This window comes from Euprymna scolopes, chromosome 29 (assembly GCF_053919585.1).
Source record: "Euprymna scolopes isolate OS-2025 chromosome 29, ASM5391958v1, whole genome shotgun sequence".
Taxonomy (NCBI): domain Eukaryota; kingdom Metazoa; phylum Mollusca; class Cephalopoda; order Sepiida; family Sepiolidae; genus Euprymna; species Euprymna scolopes.
The window spans coordinates 35,718,760-35,724,759 of NC_136510.1; positions in this window are offsets into that span (position 1 = coordinate 35,718,760).

Sequence of the window (6,000 nt, forward strand, 5' to 3'; positions counted from 1 at the left end):
AAGGGAGAAAGAAAAAGGGAAAGAGAAAGGGAGAAAGAAAAAGGGAAAGAGAAAGGGAGAAAGAAAAAGGGAAAGAGAAAGGGAGAAAGAAAAATGAAGAGAGACAGGAAAAGAGAGAGACAGGAAAAGAGAGAGTGAGAAAGTGAGGTAACCTTTTATTCATTTGACCCATTTAAAAGTGAGCAGCACACAAATCCCTTTCCAAAGAAGGGAATGATACTTATTGGCTGTAAACAAGATATAGGTAGTGAGGGAGGTAATAAAATAAACGGATTGAAGCTATGATAGACACTGGTTAGCTATAAAAAACGATGCTAAAATGTAAATCCATAGCCCAGGAATGAAACACAAACGTCTACGTCGAAAATTTGACAACTTTACACAGATTGTCATTTTGGTGTGACACATTATGTTAGTAAATAAATAATTTATTATTGAAAATTAATGAAATCGTTCAATATTGTCATCATTATTCTTTTACTTCCTTCTCTCATACTAAACGAATTACCTCTACAAGACTGAATTGTCATAGCCTTCAAACACAACTTTCATAAACGTTTCTTGCTATTTTTTTTTTTTACTACTTTATATGTATGTGTGTGTGTTTGTGAGAGAGAGATACTGCAAACATAATAGCAACATAGAGGAAAGGATATCAGATAAATAAAAAATAAACTTTTCTGAATTTGCATTGATAACTGCTATATTTATAAGCTATAGAGGAAGCAATTTTAGATCTATACATACATGCATATACACACACACATCATTCAAACAAAGTGTTTGAATATATGGTTAAGTGGCAGTTTTAGTAATTTAGAACTGCTTTAAAGCTTCATCGTTCACTCATTTTTCGACCAAATTTCAAACAATTGTTACAGTTTATAGATCCCCTTCTCAGCTATATTGTGAATTTTTTTTTTCAATTTTCGTTCAGTAAAACAAAAGTTATGATGAATTTACTGGTGTTCAAAATCATTAAAAAAAAAACATAAGGAGGTGAGTGGCGTTTTTATAACTGGTTTCCATAGCAATCACGTCACTTCAGTGACTACTGTTGCTACCAATTCACAGCTCTCGCGAAAAGAGAAGTAACAAGTGAAACAGAGAATGAAAGCGAGATAATTGGGGGGGGGGGGTTATTGAAAGCAGAGGAGTGTCATACATTGTTATTACATATGTGTTTATGGGGGCAAAAAAATAAGACTGAAATTAAACAAAGAACAAGTGAATTTACTGAAAGCCTGGAAAAATCATGGATTACAATAGAAAAAGGTAGCACTAAGAATTTTTTTGAAATTCAATTTATGACAATCAATTCTTAATGCTGCAATATTTTAAGTTATAAATTTATTATATTTTTTACTAGAATATCTTGTCCTTTTCTTTTCCAGTTTTAACAACTAGTCCTTTACTTTTCCATGTTTAAGTTTAACCATATTACTTCTCATGCTTGCATTTTTCCATTGTAATATATATATATATATATATATATATATATATATATATATACATACATACAGGGTGTCCCAAAAGAAGGTGATGGTTTAAAAAAAAAAAAAAAAGAAAAATTCATAACTTTCTTAATTTTTGATATTTTTCTTTTATTTTTTCAGGTCATCTAGAGTAACCCTTTCAAGGTCATGAGTCGTTACACTACCGAGGAGCGGATATTTATCGTAGAGTCGTATTTTCGATTGAATGAGTCAATATTAGAACCTCAAAGAGAATTTCGACGAAACTTCAACACAAGAAGTTCTACTTCCAATGCAATAAAAGCTATGGTGGCTCGATTTCATGAACAAGGGCCTGTATGTTGTTAATGTAGACATTGGTTACCTCCCTTGCTTCAGTTACATGGTTACCTCCCTTGCTTGTGGTGATATAAATAGGAGTCGGCCATCTTGGTTTAGTCAGTTCGTTCGTACAGTTTAGACAGACTACAAGTGTCTCAACAAATGGTAGCAGAGATATCCCTCTGTGTGCGACAAAACGAAAAAAAAAAAAAAAAAAAAAAAAAATTTTTTTTTTTTGTACAGCTTGTCTGTAGCACTAGACAGATCGGATATCGGATATGGCAACTTCGAACAAACAACCTCCATTGTTGGAGGGGGAGGATGTTTACGAGAACTGGAAACAAGACGTTGAAATGTGGTCGTTGTTCACGGATCTTTCTGAGGAAAAAAAAGGGCCAGCAGTGTTTTTGACGCTACCACCGAATATTAGAGAATGTGTCCGTGAATTGCCAACAAGTGACATCGGCGGACGAGATGGCTTGAAGATCTTAATAAAGAAACTGGATGACATATATTTAAAGGATGAACACACGCGCGCTTACATGACTTTTAAGGAATTTTACACTTATAAAAGATCGTCAGGTACCAGTATAAATGACTTTCTTGTTCGTTATGAGTTTTTGTACCAAAGATTAAAAAAATTCTACATTATTCTACCGGAAGGAGTGCAAGCTTTTCTTGTTTTGAACGCGGTTAACATATCGGAAGAGAACAAAAAATTAGCGCGGACAACGTGTTCTGTTTTGACGTATCAAAACATGAAGGAATCGATAAAGAAAGTATTTGGTGACATTTATCGTGATGAAAATGTACCGGCAGTGAAATCAGAGCCCGAAATCGTCAACTATAATTATTCTAAACCGGGTAACAACAAAAGGCGTTTTCGTCGAGGACAATCTAATCCATGTGACCGAAGTGGAAACGTGTTGTTGTGTTACAAATGTCAGTCTCCGAACCATCTAATTAGAGAGTGTCCTAGAAATACGCCCAGGTTTACGGAAGCGACAGAACAAATACACATTACGTTGTTCATTCAAGAAAATATTTATTTGAACAGTACAAATGAAAAAATCTCAAATCTTGTAAAGGAAACATTTGGAATGGCAGTCTTGGATTCTGCTTGTACTCGCACACTGGCTGGCGAAGTGTGGCTTAATGTTTATTTAGATACTTTAAATGAAAGTGACCTGCAACTAGTGAAGTACACGAACTCAGACCGGAGTTTTTGTTTTGGTGATGGAGTGGCTGTCACAGCAATTAAAGTTGCTAAATTTCCGGTTACACTCGGAGGTATAAGAGTTTATATCGAAGCAGATATTGTGAAAAACGACTTGCCTCTTCTATTAAGTCACAAATCAATGAAGACAGCAGGAATAGTGCTAGATTTCCGGAAAGATATGTGCTGGATTTTTGATAAATGTATTGAACTAAAGACCACAACTTCAGGGCACTATTGTCTCCCCTTAACAAATAAGTTGTTGGATCATAGTGGTACTAAGAACATTGTATTACATGTTCAGAATTTTGGTCAGTGTTCTTTCACAGAAAAAAAAAAAAAGCAGAAAAACTTCATCGACAGTTTGCTCATGCCTCGAAGGAAAAACTTGTTTCCTTGGTTAAAAAAAGTGGCAAATTCAATGACAAGGAATTTATAAAGGCGATTGAGGAGGTTTGTGAAAACTGTCAAATTTGCCTTAGATTTAAAAAAGCTCCACTGCGACCGGTTGTGGGATTGCCTCTTGGCAATAGATTTAATCACACAGTTTGCATGGATTTGAAAGAGTTCATCCACAATGAGGTGTGGATACTACATCTCATTGATGCCGCTACCAGGTATTCAGCGGCAACATTGATCAAAACAAAGAAGAAGGAGGAGATCATCAAAAACATCTTTATGATGTGGATTACCTATTTCGGATCTCCTGTTCGTTTTCTGAGTGATAATGGGGGTGAATTCAACAACGAACACTATAGACAGATGAATGAAAAACTCAACATAGAGACCTGTACTACTGCCGCAGAAAGTCCATTCAGCAACGGTACTGTAGAACGTCATAATTTGATAGTTGCTGAGGCAATGAAAAAAACAATTGACGATGAGAAGTGTGAACCTGAAATTGCCTTGGCATGGGCTATTTGTGCAAAAAATGCCCTCCTCAATTACTCTGGACACAGTCCAAATGAACTTGTATTCGGTTTCAATGTAAATACACCCTCAATTCTGACAGACCAGTTACCTGCTATGGAGTCCTCTACTACAAGTGACATGGTGAGAAAAAATTTAAATGCTCTCCATAGTGCAAGGAGAAACTTTTTGGAAGCTGAGTCCAGTGAGAGAATTAGGAGAGCTCTCAGGTCTAATGTCAGAACTTATGCTGATGAAGATTATGCTACCGGAGACCAAATCTATTATCGGAGGCAGGGTTTTAAAGGATGGCGTGGTCCAGCAAAAGTGTTAGGCAGAGAAGGCCAGTTTGTCTTAATCAGACATGGCGGAGCATTTTATAGGATGCATCCGTGCCAATTGATGAAAGTGAATAAAAACAACGAAAAAAGAACAAAAAAAACTGAAATGCTGGGAAACACTACAGAAGGGAAGAATGAATACCTTTCAGTTGAGGAGGAGGAGTTGCAGAATCAAGTGGTAGAAAGTGAAGATATAGACAGAGAAGAAGTTGTTGATAGTTCTACCAGTTTAAGAGATAAGACTGAAAAACCTGGCCGAAATAAGACCATAACTTATAAAATAAATGGAAGTGAGGAGTGGAAGAAAGGAAAGGTTATGTCAGTACAGCCTAAATCAACTGGCAAATATAGTCATTGGATCAATATAGAACCTGAGGATGAAAACGAGGATCAAGTTTGTATCAACTGGAATCATATTGATCATTGGAGAGAAGTGCCCCAATATACTGAACAGGAAAATGTAGTCCTGCTCACCGCTGAACAAGAGCAGTCGAAAGCTGTAATGGATGCCAAGCATAAAGAAATAAAAAACATGAACACCTATGAAGTATTTGAATGTGTGCCATACACAGGTCAAAAAACAATATCCACAAGATGGGTGATTACTGAAAAATTCAAGGATAATCAGAAAACAATGAAAGCTCGCCTTGTAGCACGAGGCTATGAAGAAAATAGTAATCTGAAAACGGACTCCCCAACATGTAGCCGTGAAGCTATGCGAATGGTCATGCTAACCGCATCAATAAAGAATTGGATGCTGCAGACCATAGATTTTACCTCAGCCTTTTTGCAAGGTGGTATTTTGGAGAGAGATGTGTACCTGAGACCACCATCTGATGTTTGTCCTAAATCTCAAGTGTGGAAATTAAAAAGATGCATCTATGGATTGAATGATGCTCCACGGGCATGGTACAAGAGAGTTACTCAGGCTTTGATTGAATTAAAAGGAGTAGCAAGTGCTTATGATAATGCATTGTTTTTGTGGCATGATATTAAAGGAAATTTGACTGGAATTCTTGCTATGCACGTGGATGATTTTGTTTTCTGTGGAAACACAGAGTTTGAAAGGGATGTGATTGCAACATTGAAAGAAAAATTTAAGGTGGGATCTCATGAAAGTGGAACATTCAAATATGTTGGACTGAAGGTTAATCAACAGGAAAATGGGATCACTGTAGAACAAGATCTATATGTATCTTCCATATCTCCAATAGAAATAAGCAAAGGGAGGATACTGAGGAAAAATGATGAACTGAATGAAGAAGAAAAGCATGAGTTGAAGAGACTTGCAGGTCAGATGATGTGGGTTTCAACTCAAACACGCCCTGATATAGCTTTTGATGTGTGTAAAATGAGCAACACTGGAAAGCATCCCAAAGTAAAAGCCTTATTTGAGGCGAATAAAGCCTTATCAAAATTGAAATCCAAGAAAGGTTCTATAACATTTCCAAAATTGGGAAAGCCCTCAGATTTACACATTTTGTGTTATACTGATGCCTCTTATGCCAGTCTGGAAGATGGATCTTCACAGGGTGGTTTTGTTGTCTTTATTGGAGGAAGTACTGACAAAATGGCCCCCATGTGTTGGGCGTCAAAGAAATTGGACAGAGTGACAAAAAGCCCATTGGCCTCAGAGACTCTTGCTCTGAATGAGGGAGCTGATGCTGGTGTTTTGACTGCGGTTATGATACAAGAGGTATTTCAGTTATCTAAATTGCCAGACGTTCTCTGCAAGACA